Raw genomic sequence first — 19,441 nt, forward strand, 5'->3', positions numbered from 1 at the left:
GCCTGGAATTCGGGCCGGCCTTTTCTCACGTGATCCTGAGACCCCGGCCTGGATATGTGCCCAAGGTTCCCACCACTCCCTTCCGGGACCAGGTGGTGAACCTGCAAGCGCTGCCCCTGGAGGAGGCAGACCCAGCCTTGGCATTGCTCTGTCCAGTACGCGCCCTCCGTGCTTTGTAACAGTATAAAACGTTACCTGTGTTTTTTATTGTTTTCCTCTGGCTGTTGAATAAAAATGAGTAGCTGGGTTTAACGTAATACAACTACAAGCCGCTAGAGGGCACTAGTGAAAAAGGGCTACCAGATATAAACCTGGAAAACCCATGAACAAGTCAGTTCAGTTTGGTAGAAGGAAACCTCATGGTTGACTTTGATGCTACCTGCTAGCTGTTGGAAGTCCATTGCTGAGAACTCATAGAGTTTATGCTCAGATGTGAGTATTGTTTAAACTGTATATTGTTTTGATATGAATAATGTCTGATGTTATATTTTGTTTTTTGGTAGAAAGGACTTTTTCATTACCGGTTATTATCATTGTTGGACCAACACAACTCTTGTGGTGATCTATTGCACTATGTTTGGAGGATCCGCAATACATCTCTGGGAAAAGAGAGTTAGGGATCTGGAGGATACCATATTGTAGCCATTGGCTAACTTCACCTCACTTTCATTTTGGATTATTGGAGTATATCATTGCGTCGTTCTCAAATAACCTTGTGGATTTAAACACAACTCATCTCATCATCATCTCTGCTCATCTAAAGACTGGTCATTGACGTTAAGTTTCATTTATTATTTTGGCACAGCAACTCAAAGATACTGTTTGTTTCATTTTATTTGTTTATGGTTGGATGAATTATCTAGTATTCAATTATGGAATAAAAGAAAAAGAAAAAGGAATATTTGTTGAGTGAAGTGGTTTTATTTTTCAGTACTAGTCGAATTTCTGTTGAACCTCCTCAGTGTAACACCTGAAAAGAAAAGGGGTTGTTACAGAATGGCGCCCGAACAGGGACCCGCTTGAGTTTTTTGTGGGATTCCTTGTGTTTAAAAATAAATTTTGACAGTACTGAAAACCCTTCACAGGCAAACATTCCTAACAATCATCTGCTATGGAAGAGAGAGAGCTTATCTCTGATTATTCTGATGAAGCTTTCATTCATCGTAGGGATCCGGTGGCAACTTTGATAGATACTTTTAGCGAATTGTACTTAGATTCAGAGGAAGAAAAGGAAGGGAGAGTAGAGCCACCAGACTATAGAGGTGAACAAGATGACAAAACTGACGGCTTACCCTTACCTCCTCTGCCTCAAGATTTTCAAGAAGATGAGTTACAATTCGGAAGTGAGGAAAATGTGCAACGAATGAGTAGTATTGAAGAGCACCTTGTGGATTTGGAACACCGAGTCAGTGACTTCGTTACTTCAGAGACATTGAGTACGAAACTGAGAGCATATGAGGACAGAATTGATTATCGTCTTAAAAGAGAGATAGAACGAGTTCACCAACAATGCTATGCTAAAATTGATGATCTAGCAAAGGGCATGGTGGATTGTTTGAAACGACGTGATAAACAGCTGGAGCAGCAGTTCAAGCATATCCAACCGGTCATGTCAACTCCTGTTCATTTCAGCACACATGCATCTAGCAGAAAATCTCACGCACCCTCTAAAATTACCTCAATACCACAAGATACGAAGAGGCAAGTGACACATCATTCTTCAGCATCTCATGCGCCTTCGGTTAAAATGGATTTACCTACCTTTAGTAATTTGATTTCAGAAGACCCCATTGAATTTACAGATCGCTTTGAAGAGTATAATGAATTGAGACCCATGTCCCACGAAGAGGTGTTGGCAGCATTATCTGTGAGTCTTAAGGGAACCGCTAAGAGCTGGTGGAGAGCAGAGAAACAGCATATTAGAGATTGGGACTCATTCAAAGAGAAGTTCCTTTTTTCATTTTTGAATGAAGACCACAAGGAAGTTGCTGCACAGAAATTGGCAAATTACCGACAGAGGGTCAATGAATCGGTGAGAGACTTTGCTTTCAACTATAGAGCGATGGCACTAAAAATTAACCCTCTGTGGCCTGAAGCCGAATTGGTGCAGGCAACATTAAGAAACTGCAATCCGCGGTTGGCATCATTGTTGAGGGGAACGGTGAAAACTATTGATGAGCTGGTTCGTCTCGGTACCCAAATAGAGAGAGACTGGACTGAGAATAAGAGAAGGTGGAGTCAAGAGAAAGGTGAGGATCAGAAGAAGAGTTCTGCTGGTGAGAAAAGTCAGTCTAATCGCCTGATGCTGATTGATCCTGCCGCTGGCTCTCAGTGGAATAATGTATTGCAGGCACCCTTGGTTTTAAATCACTCGTTCTTCAATGCTGTCATTGATACGGGAAGTACTTTTTCTTTGATGCAGCAGAAAGTATGGCAGAGACTAAAGAGAAAGGATGAGCTTTTGACCAGAAGTGATCAGACATTCATGCTTGCTAATGGCCAGAGTCAAAAAGCTCAAGGTAAAATACTCTGGGAATGTGAGATGTACGGATCAAAACATGAGGTCGCATTCTATGTGATGAATGATGAGGATTTGGCAGTACCTATCATCTTAGGTTTGAATTTCCTTAAAGAAGCCAAGGTCACCATTGATTTTAATGCTTCACGTATATCTCTGCCTGATACTAACTCTAGTCATCCCATGAGTTTTAATAAAACGCACAAGCACCCCCCTGTACGATTTTATGCTGCCCAAGGTGAAGTTGAGTTGATGTGTGATGAGAAGTCAAAGCTAATCGACCAAGTCGTCGAAAACTCTCATGCTGCAGCCAAGGTAAAGAGTCAATTGAAAGCTCTCCTGTTGGAATGGCCTTCAGTATGTACCACAAATCTTGGACGTACAAGCCTGATCAAGCATGAGATTAAAACTATTGACGAACTTCCTATAAGAAAGAGACCGTACAGAGTTTCAAAAGTCAAAAATGATTTTATTGAAGAGCAAATTAAGGAGTTACTTCAATTAAAAATCATCAAACCTTCTACGTCTCCATGGGCCTCACCGGTGGTCGTCGTAGACAAAAAAGATAAGGGATCTAGGTTATGCATTGATTACCGAGGTCTGAATTCAAAAACACACCTTGACGCCTACCCGATGCCTCAAATCACTGACATTCTGGATTCTCTCCAAGGAGCCAAAGTGTTTACCACTTTGGATTTGAAGAGTGGTTACTGGCAAGTCGAAATGGATCCTGCAAGTGTACAAAAGACTGCTTTCGTCACAGCTTCAGGTCTATATGAATTTCTATGTCTTCCTTTTGGTCTTAAAAATGCCGCAGCGTCATTCCAACGGCTTATGGAACAGGTCTTAAGGGAGCATAAGAACAAATGTTGCATGGTCTATATTGATGACATCATTATATACTCCCCAGACATCCAGTCTCACATGAACCATCTCAAGCAAGTGATCCAGAGTTTACACAACGCAGGTCTCACGCTTAATCTCACAAAATGTAAGTTCATCTGTCCTTCACTGGACTACCTTGGACACACTATCACTGCAGACGGAGTTAAGATGAATGCAGACAAAGTGGATGCGATCAAGACATTTCCTACTCCTAAGAACTTAAAGGAGATGCAGCGATTTCTGGGTCTAGCAGCTTGGTACCATCGTTTTATCCCTGATTTTTCTAGTAAAACAGCACCATTACACGCACTGAAGAAAAAAAATACAAAGTGGAAGTGGACGGAAGAGTGCCAACGTTCATTTGAGCTGATGAAAGATGAACTTGCCAAGTCACCTGTTTTAAACACACCTAACTTTGAATCTTCTTTTAAAGTACAGACTGATGCAAGCGATGTGGGGCTAGGAGCTGTGTTAACACAAGAGGTGGATGGCCAGGAGAAAGTAATTGCCTACGCGTCACGATTGCTCAGAGGTGCTGAGAAATCTTATTCAACGTCAGAAAAAGAGTGTCTTGCAGTGGTATGGGCTGTAGAGAAGTGGCACCATTACCTAGAGGGCAGAGCGTTCGAAGTGATCACAGATCATGCTTCCCTAGTATGGCTATTCCAACATCCAAAACCAACATCTAGACTGGAAAGATGGACTATAAGGCTGCAGGGGTATCATTTTGCTGTACGGTACAGAAGAGGACAATGTAATGTAGTACCTGACGTATTGTCTAGAAGGTTTGCAGTTGAGGAACCAGCGGTGGTGTTACATACACCAGCTAAGGGCAGTGTTAATCCTGTCACGTGTGATCTTCCAGTGGATTTGTCACAAATTGCAGCAGAACAGAAACTAGACCCAGAGTGCCAAGAATGGATGGTTAAAGCAGAGAACCAGAAGTCCACTGACTTGAAGAGAACTCACTATGTTTTCAAGAACGCAGTTTTATTTAGGAGTGTACCAGACTCCAAAGAAGGCCAGAGATTCCAAGTTGTCATTCCTGGAAAGTTGAAGGAAGCAATTTTAACTTATGCACATGACAATCCTCTGAGTGGACACTTGGGCAAATTTAAGACACTGATGAGACTTTTAGAGTTCGCCTATTGGCCCTCAATTCGCACAGATGTATGGCAACACTGTAGGAATTGTCAGAAATGTCAGCAACACAAGCCGACTAACTTAAAACCAGCTGGGAGCCTTCAAAGTGTACCTCTAGTCGAACCCGGTTATATGCTGGGAATGGACATCATGGGACCATTTCCCCGAAGCACCCGACAGAATGAATATCTGCTTGTTATAGTGGACTACTTCTCAAAATGGGTAGAAGTATTTCCCATGAGGGCTGCCAAGTCAGCTACCATTGTGCGAATCTTAAGAGAGGAAATCTTCACAAGATGGGGAACACCAGCTTTTATCGTGTCTGACAGAGGAACGCAATTCACCTCCAACATTCTTGACCAAGTATGTAAGCAATGGCATGTAACCCAAAAACTCACAACAGCATACCATCCTCAGTCCAACCTCACAGAAAGAGTCAACCGGAACCTAAAAACGATGATTGCCACATATGTTGAGCAAAACCACCGTACCTGGGATCATTGGATTTATGAGTTCAGATTTGCTCTAAATACTGCATGGCACGAAAGCACAGATTATTCTCCTGCAGAGATAGCTTTAGGCAGACAGCTGAAAGGTCCTCTGCAGAGAGCTTTACAGATTCCTCCAGACCCTGATCAACTGTCGTACAGTACTCTTGAACGGCAAAAAAGTTTGTATGAGTCCGTAAGGGAGAATGTTGAGAAGACTCAAGATAGACAGAAAAAGTATTATGACTTAAGAAGAAGGACTCAGAATTTCGATGAGGGAGATTTAGTATGGGTAAAAACTCATCCCCTCTCTCGAGCAGATGATGCCTTCATGGCAAAAATTTCTCCTAAATGGAAGGGCCCAGCAAGAGTGGAAAAAAAGCTAGGACCTGTTAATTACAAGGTGGCTATGCTGTCTGATCCGACTCAGATAGATACTTACCATACCCAGAATTTAAAAATTTTCCATGGGAAAATTTAAGATCACGGGGAGGGGTATGTAACAGTATAAAACGTTACCTGTGTTTTTTATTGTTTTCCTCTGGCTGTTGAATAAAAATGAGTAGCTGGGTTTAACGTAATACAACTACAAGCCGCTAGAGGGCACTAGTGAAAAAGGGCTACCAGATATAAACCTGGAAAACCCATGAACAAGTCAGTTCAGTTTGGTAGAAGGAAACCTCATGGTTGACTTTGATGCTACCTGCTAGCTGTTGGAAGTCCATTGCTGAGAACTCATAGAGTTTATGCTCAGATGTGAGTATTGTTTAAACTGTATATTGTTTTGATATGAATAATGTCTGATGTTATATTTTGTTTTTTGGTAGAAAGGACTTTTTCATTACCGGTTATTATCATTGTTGGACCAACACAACTCTTGTGGTGATCTATTGCACTATGTTTGGAGGATCCGCAATACATCTCTGGGAAAAGAGAGTTAGGGATCTGGAGGATACCATATTGTAGCCATTGGCTAACTTCACCTCACTTTCATTTTGGATTATTGGAGTATATCATTGCGTCGTTCTCAAATAACCTTGTGGATTTAAACACAACTCATCTCATCATCATCTCTGCTCATCTAAAGACTGGTCATTGACGTTAAGTTTCATTTATTATTTTGGCACAGCAACTCAAAGATACTGTTTGTTTCATTTTATTTGTTTATGGTTGGATGAATTATCTAGTATTCAATTATGGAATAAAAGAAAAAGAAAAAGGAATATTTGTTGAGTGAAGTGGTTTTATTTTTCAGTACTAGTCGAATTTCTGTTGAACCTCCTCAGTGTAACACCTGAAAAGAAAAGGGGTTGTTACAGCTTACATAGACTGAACGCAATGTTTCAGGACCTCAGACCAGCTCTTTGTCTGTTATGGTGGGAAGCTGAAGGGAAAGGCTCTCTCCAAGCAAAGGTTGTCTCACTGGATAGTGGACGCCATTGCTGTGGCTTACTAGCAGCAAGGTCGACCGTGCCCCCTTGGTGTGACGGCCCACTCCACCCGGAGTATGGCCTCCTCTTGGGCTCTAGCGCATGGCGCCTCGCTAACAGACATCTGCAGAGCTGCAGGCTGGGCGACACCCAACACATTCGCCAGATTCTACAATCTCCGAGTGGAGCCAGTGTCCTCCCGAGTACTCGCTTCAACCAGCCGGTGCTAGGACCCGCTCAGGTGTCTTCGCTTGCTCGCCATTCCACTTCGCGGACTGGATACGTGCGATATTTCGTCAGGTGAGCCTGATAAGCCCTGAGTTCCTCCAGCGCTGTTGACGTCAACGCCAGAGTTATGCCTCCGGCAGCTTCGCGTTGGCTAGGTGCCACCATGTGCATGGTTCCCCCTCTGGGCGACCCCCACGTGTGTATTTCCACTGTAAGCCTCCTTCGAGCATGTGTCTTTCCCTTGGCAAGCCAGTCTGCCACCCCTGGGGTTGAAATACTCCACCCTACGGGCTGGACACCCCAGTGTTCTCCGTATGCACCCCCTTCCGGATCATATGTGTTTTTTTAAGTCCCCCCCCTTCGGGCGGGCACTGATTGCATATTTCCACTGTGATATGCTTCCCAGTGTACCTTGGTATTCCTGTGTTAAGTAGGAGTCCTTCGTCCGTGCTAGTCTCACGACAGGGAGCTCAGACTTACGCAGGGCACTGGAAGACAGCCGAGGTGGCGTGATTGGACTGGGAACCCCATTCGTCGTCATTCGACGTAACTCGAAGTGACAACGAAAGGGAACGTCTCGGTTACGGATGTAACCCTCGTTCCCTGAGTAGGGAACGGAGACGTTACGTCTTCCTGCCACTTCCGCTGTACCGCTGGAACAGCCTGAGTTCAGCTTGGCTCCTTCAGCGAAGAAACATATCTGCATGTTGCCGGCTCACTTCCTTATATACCCACACTGTGGGGCGGAGTTACGCTATGCAAATTCAGCAGACCCATGGCATTTTCTTGCCATTGGCTCGTTTTATTACTGTTCGAAGAGGATAGGCTTCTAAGCGAACCCCATTCGTCGTCATTCGACGTAACGTCTCCGTTCCCTACTCAGGGAACGAGGGTTACATCCGTAACCGAGACGTTCTATTTATATTCTAGGGGAAACTCTGCGAATGTGAAGTTAACATAGCACTTTATATTGCTTCAATGCAACTTATAAGCTATTCAAAAAGCAGTGGCAGTGTCTTCAATGTCCCCTATCAATAATTTTACTGTATTATTCGATTTCTGGAACTATAGCTGATTACTTTAGCTGATTTCTGCCTGGGTTCGGATAATAGGCTATAAACCATTAAAAAAAATTAAGAGTTCTTTTTTTATTTTTTATTTTTATGGTTTAGACTATATTCGAACTTGAAAGTGCTTATACACAAAATAAATAGCCTATTAATTTAAAAACGTACTTCACGTTAGGTCTTTTGTCGGCACTTGTCATTATCGGAAGTATCTATGTATGGCTGCGTTTACACTTGGCATTAACATTCGATCACCATGATCCGATCAAGCAGATCGGATCATTAGCCAATCAGGACACCGTGCGTTTACATTTGTTCATATATGTAGCCTCTGTATCTGGATAACCGATCGGATTTCTGTTTTTGCATAATATTTAAATTAGGTCTGTAGCACGACACCAATAAGAGTAAAGATTATAAAAATTAAGCAATGTCCCAATTGCTTTCACTCACTCACTTTACTTTCCTGTGCAATCTCCAGTCTTAAATCAAATTACGTTTTTTAAATGAAGGAATATTTCCAGAGTTGATCACAAAAATAACCATGGTTAAGTCACATCATCGATCATCGGGGTTTAAGCTTATAGCATGCAATGACTATATTAACAGAAATGGGAGATTAATAAACATGCTGAAACAATAAAAACATTCAACATTTAAAACATAAAACAATAAAAAGTTTATTCCTATTATTCCTAGGGCTGGGTAAAAATATCGATTCATCAATGCATTGCAATTATTTGTTTCTTAATTCAATATCGATTCATCAAATCCTATGAATCGATTCAGTCCACCGGCGGCGCTGTGGGCAACACTCTAGTGAGAGCGTTCAGCGTGTAGTACAAGACGCGCTTTACCAAAACAGCAACATGGCGAATAGCAGCTGCACTCCGTTCAAGCCTGCACCATCCGCCATAGTCTTATCTGATCGGTGAGTAGCCGAATGTAGACGAACTGCTGCGCGTGTGACAGTCACAGGGCGCATGTTTAACTGAAGAACGAGCAGAGAGAGAGAGAGAGCCCCGGTCGCGCGCGCGCGCGCTCCCTCTCAGTGGAGCCAGGCGAAAGTTTAAAGGCTTTACCGTCTCCTAAGCGCTGTCTTGCTCTCTCTCCCTGGCACATATTAATCAAAATAAATCGACACGATGGTAAAAGGTCGGAAGACCATAGTTTCTTGTGGAGCATTCGGATATTTTTTTTCCCTGAATTACCGCTCGGTGTGAATTGTGCTAAAACACCTTCTTCTATGAAAAGCGTTCCGCACATTCAGCTGACATAAACCACACTTTAAATAAACGAAAAAAACTATCCAGTGATTAAATGTTTTCTGTGTTGACACAAATCTTGTGGGATGTCTCCCGGGATAATCAGATTGTTCAGAGCTAAGTTACAAAAATAACATGACGCAAAAATCGCACCGTGTAACAGTTACGCCCGCCTTAATGTTTTTCCTCCTGTAGCTAGACTAGTGTTTTTGTATGTAGTTTTTAAAGACTATTTAGCAGACGTGGGCCAGTATTGGTTATTTCTCAGATTTTGTTAAGCTTTTGGTTTACCTCAAAATAATTGTGTAAATACAGTAAAATAATAGGGCTGCTGATGCTGACATTGAGAGCTCCATGCTTTCCTATGGCTCTGTAACATTAGGTTAATGTTTGTCTTCAGATACGGTTTAAATTAATATATAGATTTTTTTTTTTATACATTTAAATTTTTGCTCTGGACAATTTTTTATGTTTGTATTGTGCTTCTGTTTACATTTCTTTTATAACTTGAATGTATAGGAAGAAAGAAATATACTTTCTGCTACTTACAGTTACATGCACTTTAAAAGTGTTAATAAAGCACCTGTTTGTTACAGTTGTGTTTTGTATTCAACTTCAACACATGTACAATATTGTACAGTTTGTTCTTCTAAATAAACCATGACAGGAAACATGCTGGGGTCAATTTGTTCTTAAACATTGGTAATACTGCACACATTATTTAAAAATATATTCAGGTACTTAATTACTTGTGTATTTACTTATTATTGAATCGATATCGAAGCTAATAAATCAATATCGAATCGAATCGAAATCGAATCGAATCGAAGCCTCAAGAATCGAAATCGAATCGAATTGTGAGATTCCTAACAATACCCAGCCCTAATTATTCCTCTGGCAAAGCAGCGCACACTCTTCATTAAGATCTCATGATCACAGCTGTGATTGTACAGGCGATCGCCTCTTCAGATAATGTTGCACAATTAAAATGTAAAATGACACACACAGTATCATGGAAGTCTAAATAAACTGTTTTAAATATTGACGTTTATTGTAAGGTTCAAATAAATTTTATTTATTGTCTCAACTGCGTCTGGCCATTATTTTCTGACAGCACGTGGGGAGACTGGGGGATTTATATGACGTCCACCTGTGAATGCAGACACGATGGCTGGATTGCGTGTACATTACACTGAGATCCGATCACAATGCGTCCTCGACTACCTCCGAAACTGGACACGCTGATCGGATAACATTCCGATGATTAGCGCGTTTACACTCATCTTTTCAATGTGTATGTGGACAACATCCAGATACAGGTCGCATGTTAATGCCAAGTCTAAACGCAGCCTCAGGTCCATACAGATCCATCCGCCCCTCTCTTCCATTTGAAGAAGTGCCATCGCCCATCGCCAATTCATTGCCAGATTGGATCTCCCAAAGAAGGTTACTTACTTACTAGCAAAGATGAATTATCTTTTGTTTAAAGGTAATAAAAGAGTGTCTTTGAAACTGGAGGACATGCGGGCAGATAAAATCGCTAGGATTTTCCAGGTGTGTCTAATAAACCAATTAGTTTAATTGGTTGTTAATGATATGCTATTAACAATAAATGCGCCTCGCCACGTGGGACGTTTGTTGAGGCCTACTTAATTTGACCATGTTTGGTTTACATTTTATAGGTGGATACGGCAAATCTTTATTTAACTGACTCGACCAACGTAGCTGTGTTTCTACTGGACAATGGAGATTTCTGCAGTGTAGACTTGGATGACAGGGGGCATTACGAGGTCCACGGGAGTGAAAGGCCAGCTCTAGCAACGCCTCAACGCAGCTTTGCATTTATGCAAGCGCCGTCCAGTTCACCACAAGCTTTTAACTTCACCCCGCCACCGAGAGCGAGTACTTTGAGATCATATCAAAGGTATATTTCTTTAGGCTATTTTTTTTTTTTCTACTTTCCTTTCATTTCCTTTTTATTTTTCCCTCTCATTTTATCTGGATATATATGCACTTCCTCATGTCAATTTATTCATTGTCAATTTATATATTAAGTGTGCAACAATAATGAAATGGGAAGCAAATGTACCCAGCATGCTGGACAAAATTAAACTGGCAATGGGTAACAGTGAGGCTTATGTTATTACTGATGTGCACGGCAATGAGGTCTTGGAGTCAGAAGGCACAACTGGTAAATATGGGTTTGGTTTCTCATTACCTTTCTACAAGTGTGATGTTACAGACTTTAATCAGTATTGTCAAAACAGGTTCATGTTATTGGAGGCAGAATTCAAGGAAACTCCATGCTGTGGAAAGAGCTGCATTCAGGCAGTGGCAGCAGAGGAAGGCTCAAATGAGGTAATGATATTATGAAGTGTGGTGTGTATCACATGTTATATGCATGCATCACATGGTAACATTTAGGGATGTAACCATATATCATGTCACCAGGGAATACATGTAACTGCGTAATCAGGATACAAAAATCCAGTAACTATAATTCGTTACAGTTACGTCAAAAAACGTAGTAATCAGATTATAGTTATATTTTGAAAAAAGGGGGAATACTTTCAGGATTACAATGATTTAATTTAAAACTAAATAAATCAGTATTTTGGCATAATAACACTATATTAAGCGCTGCTTGATTCAGTAGTTCATGGTTCTGTTGCCAGTAATGACTCACGTGTGCCACCCGCTGCTGCACGCGCTAATAACAGCCGTCTACAGTCTCCTCGGACGCGCAGAATGAATCACTGCTTCTAGAAACGATGCTGCCCACGGGTAAAAACGCTTTCAATTCATAGATGCTAGAATCTGTAGAAATTAGGAGAGTAGTTTTTTTTTTTTTTTTTACCCAAAATGTCCCTTCTTAATCACTTCTCACTTAATGGGATGTTCGCTGTCTAGGTAACGCAGGGGAACTCCCACTGCCAACGCCCAAGTTCAGTCAGGCAAATTAAGATCACGGCTTTAGTCAACATGTTGGCCTATTTTTAAATAAACTACTGTAGATTGTGTGTAGAATTTTAAATCTTTTTATTTTTTCCTTGCAGCCTATATGCTAGTTAAGTGAGTTTTCTGAAGCAACCATGAACAGCAGCACCACAAAGTAAGTGAGGAGATCATACAGCAAAAAATGGAGAAGTGACTGGCCAAAGTGAGAGAGGAAACCATCGCAGGATTGGAATAACACACCGAGGAAAAGTTAAGTGCACCCTTCATTTGATTACCCTTTGAGAAAACACATGTAAAGCTTGTCCATCACCAGTGTGGGACTAACCTGTGTTGCGGGCAGTGTGTGTTATCCTGTTGATAGAGCGAAACGTAGTAACTGGAACAGCTGGGAGGATCGCTGATGTGCTCACGTCAATCTTCTGAAAACACTATTCCTTGGGTCATTCACCCTACAGCGAGAAGAGGAACGGGTCGATTAATCACTGTGGAGATGAAGTGAGTTTGCAGTGTCTGAAAGAGTGAAATGCACACGTGTGAGGATTTATAAGAGTGATTTATGCACAAGTGTGGTGAGATCAAACGACTGTGTTTCCTCTGAAACTGTGATGAATGAAAATTGACTTCTGAATATGAAGATCCCTTCAAATTAATCTGTCTAAAGCTGTGTCCAGGTTTCCCTTTGTGCACGGTGTGGCGAGGAGCTCAATACACCCTGAGCACCACAATTCACGAGCACTATCGCTCGCGTCAACGAAAGCCCAGTCTCACGAACTCTCCAACGACGCCGTTCTGCTGTACCCGGAACGAGAGCGCAGGCGGGTAAAGTACCGCGATCCGGCCACACAAGCCGAGCCTGAGCGCTGTCACTGTCTGTCCCTCGGAGAAGAGGAGAAACTGCTGTCCTTCCATCGGCTGTTCTACGAACACACTGTAGCAACATTGACAGCTGCTTTTCAAATTAATGAATCGTGATTCTCTAATACACTTCATTCGTTGTCTGAACAGACAAGAGGGCTGTCTCTTTCCAACATTCCTCACAGCAAGTTACGCACACACGTAATATGACACCCAACGTCTCCAGAGAGGAGCACACACACACACACACACAAGAGACTTTTCTTCAAACGAATCATATTTAAAACATTACCAAATGCATTCTGTGTTGCCATTTATATGTAATGACAGGTTTTGGGATTTAATGTAAGTTTTAATGTGTACTAATCAAAATCTAAAGGCTTCTAATCTGTATATTTTATGTAACTCTGTATCCCTATAATCTAAATCGGAAGTGTTTGATGTCTCTGTAATTCTCTAAATCTAACGGAGTTGAATCTCGATAATAGACTGTAATGGTATGATTATTTCGATATGAATTCTTTCCAGTCATAGAAATGACTAGTCCCGGAGCTCTGTCATAAACTACACAGACTGGGGTCTTGACAGGACAAAGGAAAAGTCTCCCGCTCTCAGATCACTGAAGGCTATTGGCTGATCACGCCGAACGAAGGCGTGACCCATACAGTCTTTAAAAGAGAGCCAAAGCTCTTCCTCTCTCTCGTTCCCTGCTCTTCCTGCCGTCGTCAGCATGTGAAAGTCCGCGATCGACTCCTCTCTGGAGTCCGTCTCTTTTTATTTTCTTTATAAAGTTTCTTTTGTTTCATTTTCAAAGTCTCCTTCGTTCGTTTCCACCTACGAGTCGAACGAACGAAGCCTGAATTCCTTCAGTAACATATCACTTCCACAAGAGGCCTTCTTCAAAACTCGCGCCCTGTCCGAGGAGACACGAGCGCGCGCACTCTGCTCCGAGAACACGCGCAGGCTGGACACAGCTCGTGCACACAAACGAACTTTGCAAGTATTATTCACTCCAACGAGTTTAATGTTTTAAGGTTTGTTTCGATTGTTGGCTCTCTCAAAGGTCTGTGATTTCGTTATTCTATGACCATTCTCTCTTTCTTCCCTTTCTCCCTCTCTCTACAATCTCAGCGCGTGCACGGCGCGCCCCTATCTCTCTTACTCCCTCTCTCTCTCTCTCTCTGTTCCGCATTCAAATCGAGCGCGCGACCCTGCCCTCTATCTCATTCGCTCTCTCTTATTCTCTCTCCCAAACGCACGACCAAAAAAACCTCTGTAAAGCGCTCCCCGCGCGTGCGAGGTGTGCGTTATTGCTCTAAATAGCACCAGCCTAAATCAGAGCAATCTCTCTCTCTCTCTCTCACTTTCTCTCTCATCATCTGTTACCCGTTTTGTCTTGTTTGTTAACTGTAAGTAAATGTACATAGACATATAAAACGTGTATCTTGTGTAATAGCCTATATTCTGTAGTTTTGCATTTATTAAAACCATATATTATGACTGTTTCTGACTGTTGAAAGTTAATAAATACGAGTCAATGAGGTTCACGACCCGAGCTACCGCGCTCAATATTTACTACATTAAGTAGCGTTAATTTTATAAACACCGGAAAATTAATGTTCCCGGCCGGAAGTTAAGGTTTCTTGAAGTTTATAAGGAGATAGCTTTACTGAGAGATTGATGGATTGATCTTTGATGGTTTTGCGGGACAAACACCTCTTAAATCATTACATGAATTTCCCTTAAAGGTTATCTCATAATCGAAGTTAAATAAGATTATTGATATATAAATGAGGAATTATAAGACGTTGTGATCGATTATTCATATATTCATATAATCTATACATTTTCAATTTCGATAATTTAATGTAACTGTAATATGCAAAATATTAATCATATTCATGATTAGTTATTAAAATTCCCTATAGATCATTTGAGCTAATTCATACGGACCCAGGAGTCCGAAGCATAAGGTCTACAACACACACAGGCCGAGCCTGAGCACTGTCACTGTCTGTCCCTCGGAGAAGAGGAGAAACTGCTGTCCTTCCATCGGCTGTTCTACGAACACACACACAGGCCGAGCCTGAGCACTGTCACTGTCTGTTCCTTCGGAGAAGAGGAGAAGTTGCTGTCCTCCCATCGACTGTTCTACGAACACACACACCAGCTGAGTCTAAACACTGTGCTGAGTCTGAGCACTGTCATTTGCCTGTCTCACGAGCACATCTGACGGGTCGAAGAGACGAAGAAAGCCACTGTCTCACCCACGAACCAGTGAGAAGAGGAACCCCTGAAGAACCACTTACCTGCACCCCCCGTTCCTCTTCCCACGCCGGGTCCCAGCCACGAACATTCGCATCACTGCTTTTATTATTTTAAATTAATAAAATACTTACCTTTTAAAATTCACTTCTTGTTGTCCGCCTCTTGGTGTCCTCTGGTGTCTGCCTCTCCGGAGTATGGTTATTGACCCTCTGCCCTAACATCGGTTACACTATCTCCAGTTATTTTGTTATCAAGAATACATCCCAAAAATTTCACTTCTTGTTTAAAAGTAAAATACTCATCTCCCACCCTTATTTCTGAATTGGGACATTTCTTCAATTTTGCAGCAGAACCGAACAAAATAACCTCAGTTTTCCCTAAGTGCAAAAATAGCTTATTTTGAAAACACCACTTAGACACTTCTACAATGTCTTCTTAACTTGTTTTCTATTGTTTCTTTATTTTCATCAGTAACTATTATTATGGCATCGTCCGCATATAATGATAAGTGGCTAGAACAGGCCATCTTTAAATCATTTATATAAATTAAAAAAAGTAAGGGCCCTAAAACACTACCTTGTGGTACTCCACAAGAGATCGGCAAAGAATCTGAGCACACTCCATTTAAATCGACCATTTGACACCTATTCGTAAGATAGGATTTGATCCATTTACATGAATTAGAGTCAAAACCCATAGCATTTAATTTTAGCAACAGAATATTATGGTCAACTGTGTCGAAGGCTTTTCGTAAATCGAGCAGTACCGAGTAATCGAGCAGAAGGGCAATGGACATTAATCTAAACGACCTTCCCTTTGTCATCTATGCCTGTTTTGTGCTCCATAACTAGTGTGAGGCCAACAAGGAGACGATGGACGAGAACAGTCAATGAGACAATTCAGCATGACAAGGACAACCAGCCAGACACACAGACTTATTTAAGAGCCGACTGCATCACAGCAGAAGGGAAAAGGGTCAGGAGAGTCCTTACTGAATTTCTTGATCCATAAAAGGGACTTCTATCTGTTGGCCACTGTGGCTACAATCTTCTCTGCCTAGTACATGAGTGTGTGTTACATGCCAGTCAAACCTGCTTATGGTCTATAAAGTGTAATCTTGAACATGTGAAAAACTGTTAAGTGCCTTAAGTTAAAAGTTGTTGTTTTGTTGCAGGAAATCAATTAAAGCAATTTAATATGGAAATTATGTATGTGGTTGTCATATCCTTGTGAGTTTACAGCATCTACAGTTCACAGCAGTTTCTTATGTTAAATAAACACTCATTCAGACATATACAATTTTCAAACTCTTTGTATTGAATACATTCTTCACATTGTTGGGACTGAATCAGCCACTGAACAAAAAGTCACAACCTGCCTGAGTACTGTTTCAGCACAATTAAAAAAATTGTCTTTAGGAGCATTACCAGTGTCAACAAAGCTACTGGCATGACCTGACCGCATAACTAAAAAGTAGGCGGGCTACCTTTACAGAAAATATTTTGTACAATAAAACTTAAAGGATTTGACAGTCCATTAAAAACGAAACAGACCTTATTTTCCACTAATTGTTTTCTACATACAATATTGAAACCGCCTAACAACAAATGTAACACATTTAACACCTCAAAAACAGGTGTACTTTAACAGTCTTTGAACACAAACTCAAATTATAATAAAACATTAAATACATATAAAATATAAAGATGCAGCCCAAACAACAGCTTTCTAATGTTTTTTTGGTCAAGAACTTCAAATGTCATCCTGCAAAAGTGCTTGTGTGAATGAAAACTGACTGAATCCCTGCACAGGTGAAGTAGAGCCAGGTTTGTGTGGTGACAAACTTATGGTAGCGTTGTGTGGAAATGTGTTGGGTGGAAATCTGGCAGGTGTACTGTTGGGTGGTGGTGGTGCAGATGCAGACATGTGTCCATAAGGACCACTGGTTTGGTATGGTGACATGTTGAATGGTTGTGGTGGTGGATGCATTATAACTTGTCTCAGCAGTGAAAATCCATCTGCAATTGAGCTTGTCAGACTCTCAAGACTGCCAGATAATTTCCTGAAATTTTCAGATGCTTGCTTCTCTGACGTCTCCATCATGTCTAGAATTCTTTTTTTCATCTGGATGTTGTCACGGTTGATGAATTCACTGACTGTTCCTTGCGCTGTGTTTATGTGTGTGTGTGTGCACGTGTGTGGGCGTGGTCGCTGATTATCCTCCCGGAGAATCAGCGACAGGTGATACTCATTCCCAGTGCCTATTTATACTCACCTCATGCGTCTTGTGTTTGTCAGATCGTTGTTTTGTGGATGTGTCTAGCCTGTTCCAGTTCCTTGTGTCCCAGTCTGGTCTTCGTTGGATGTTCGCCTCGTTTCTTCGTCATCGTGTCTTGTCTTCACGGAGGATTCGATACACACTGACAGTGCACTTCTGAGTTGCCCACGCAAGCCTGCGCTGCCAACACTTCTGTTCCTGCACTATTCAAGTCAAGTCATCTTTATTTATATAGCGCTTTTTACAATACAGATTGTATCAAAGCAGCTTCACAGTGATAACATGAAAATAATAAAAAAAATAATTTCATCATCGACCACCTTTAAGGCAGATCTATAATATTGTTGAATATTAAATGTCCCCAACTAAGCAAGCCAGAAGGTAAGGCAACAGCGGCAAGGAACCAAAACTCCATCAGGTGACAGAATGGAGAAAAAAACCTTGGGAGAACCCAGGCTCAGTCGGGGGCCAGTTCTCCTCTGGCCAATGAGTGAACAGTGTATGAAGTTCAGAATGAATCAGAGTATTTGTCCAGTTCCGGTTGGTTGAAGTCGGAGTGGAGAGGAGGAGAGACTGGTTGACACTTCAGGTCAGCGGTGTCGTCGTCGTGTCCTGGCGCTGGTCCTTCATCAGATCTGGATACGGCCTAGTTCCGGTGGACAGCAGTAAAACCTCGGGATAGACAGAGAGACTAATATTAGCGTATCCTTCTTATGATGTACCAAGTACATCAGGATTACGGGAAGTGTTCCCGGTCCCGGCTGTTCTAAACTATGCAGCCTAATTATAAGTCTATAATGTGTTATGTGTATGCTAGGCCGAAGAGATGTGTTTTTAGTCTAGATTTGAACTGACAGAGTGTGTCTGCTTCCCGGACAATGGTAGGAAGACTGTTCCAAAGTTTTGGTGCTAAGTAGGAAAAGGATCTACCGCCAGCAGTCGATTTTGATATTCTAGGTATTATTAACTGGCCGGAATTTTGAGATCGCAGTAGACGTGAAGGACTATAATGCGTTAAGAGCTCGCTCAAGTACTGCGGAGCTAAACCATTTAGTGCTTTGTAAGTGATCAGCAATATTTAAAAATTTATACGATGTTTAGTAGGCAGCCAATGCAGTGTTGACAGAACAGGGCTAATATGGTCATACTTCCTGGTTCTGGTAAGAACTCGAGCTGCTGCGTTTTGAACTAGCTGTAGTTTGTTTATTAAGCGTGCAGGGCAACCACCCAGTAGAGCATTACAATAATCTAGCCTTGAGGTCATAAACGCATGAACTAATTGTTCTGCATTATTCATTGAGAGCATATGACGTAATTTAGATATATTTTTAAGATGGAAGAAAGCGGTTTTACAGATACTAGACACATGACTTTCAAATGAAAGATTGGTATCAAAGAGCACACCCAGGTTCCTAACCGACGACCAGGGCCGGATTAAGAGTTCAGAGGCCCCTGGGCACAATGCCTTGTAAGTGCTGGGTCACTTTTTAGCTACAGTATGTGTATTTAACAGCATGGAAGAAAGTCATTAAATTATATGAAATATGAAAATAAAACACAACAGACTTCACTTTATAAATTGTACATTGATTCTTATTAAAGCTACTATTAAAGTTCTCAGTCAAGAGTGAGGGATTTGCTCTTTGTATTTTGTTGTTTTATTAACAGGGAAATTTTTAATTGTCATCATTTAGCCTACTCTCTCAAGCCGTTTCAAACCCAAATAAGTCTCCCTCTTCTGTTGAAAATAAAAGTTATTTGGAAGAATGTGGGTAACCAAACAGTTGATGTACCCCAGTGACTTCCATAATAGTTTTTTTCCTACTATGGTCAATGGGGACCAGCAACCGCCCGGTTAGCCACACTCCTTCTTTTGTGTTCAGCACAAGAAATAAATTAATACAGTTATGGAACAACATTAGAGTGAGTGAGTAAATAATGACAGAATTTTTATTTTTGGGTAACTATCCCTTTAAGGACAAGCGGCAGCATGTTTACTATTAGGGCTACTGTCACTTTAAGATCTGCCCGCGACGAGTCTAATATACACGCATTTGA

The 19,441-nt window shown here is 41.5% G+C and overlaps 1 long non-coding RNA gene across 5 annotated transcripts; it reads left to right on the top strand.

Moving 5' to 3' along the window:
- Positions 1 to 8,556: 8,556 nt before the first annotated feature.
- LOC306986210 lies at positions 8,557 to 16,107 on the top strand. Of its 5 annotated transcripts, none has more exons than XR_013794930.1 (4): positions 8,557 to 8,690; positions 10,707 to 11,382; positions 12,081 to 12,477; positions 15,957 to 16,107. It is a non-coding gene; the product is annotated as an uncharacterized lncRNA (long non-coding RNA). The 5 variants fall into 5 exon arrangements; XR_013794932.1 differs by lacking the exon at positions 15,957 to 16,107 and adding an exon at positions 12,644 to 14,323; XR_013794933.1 differs by lacking the exon at positions 15,957 to 16,107 and adding an exon at positions 12,654 to 14,323.
- The last annotated feature ends 3,334 nt before the right edge of the window (positions 16,108 to 19,441 follow it).

This window comes from Phoxinus phoxinus, assembly GCF_949152265.1.
Source record: "Phoxinus phoxinus genome assembly, chromosome: 18".
NCBI classification, from domain to species: domain Eukaryota; kingdom Metazoa; phylum Chordata; class Actinopteri; order Cypriniformes; family Leuciscidae; genus Phoxinus; species Phoxinus phoxinus.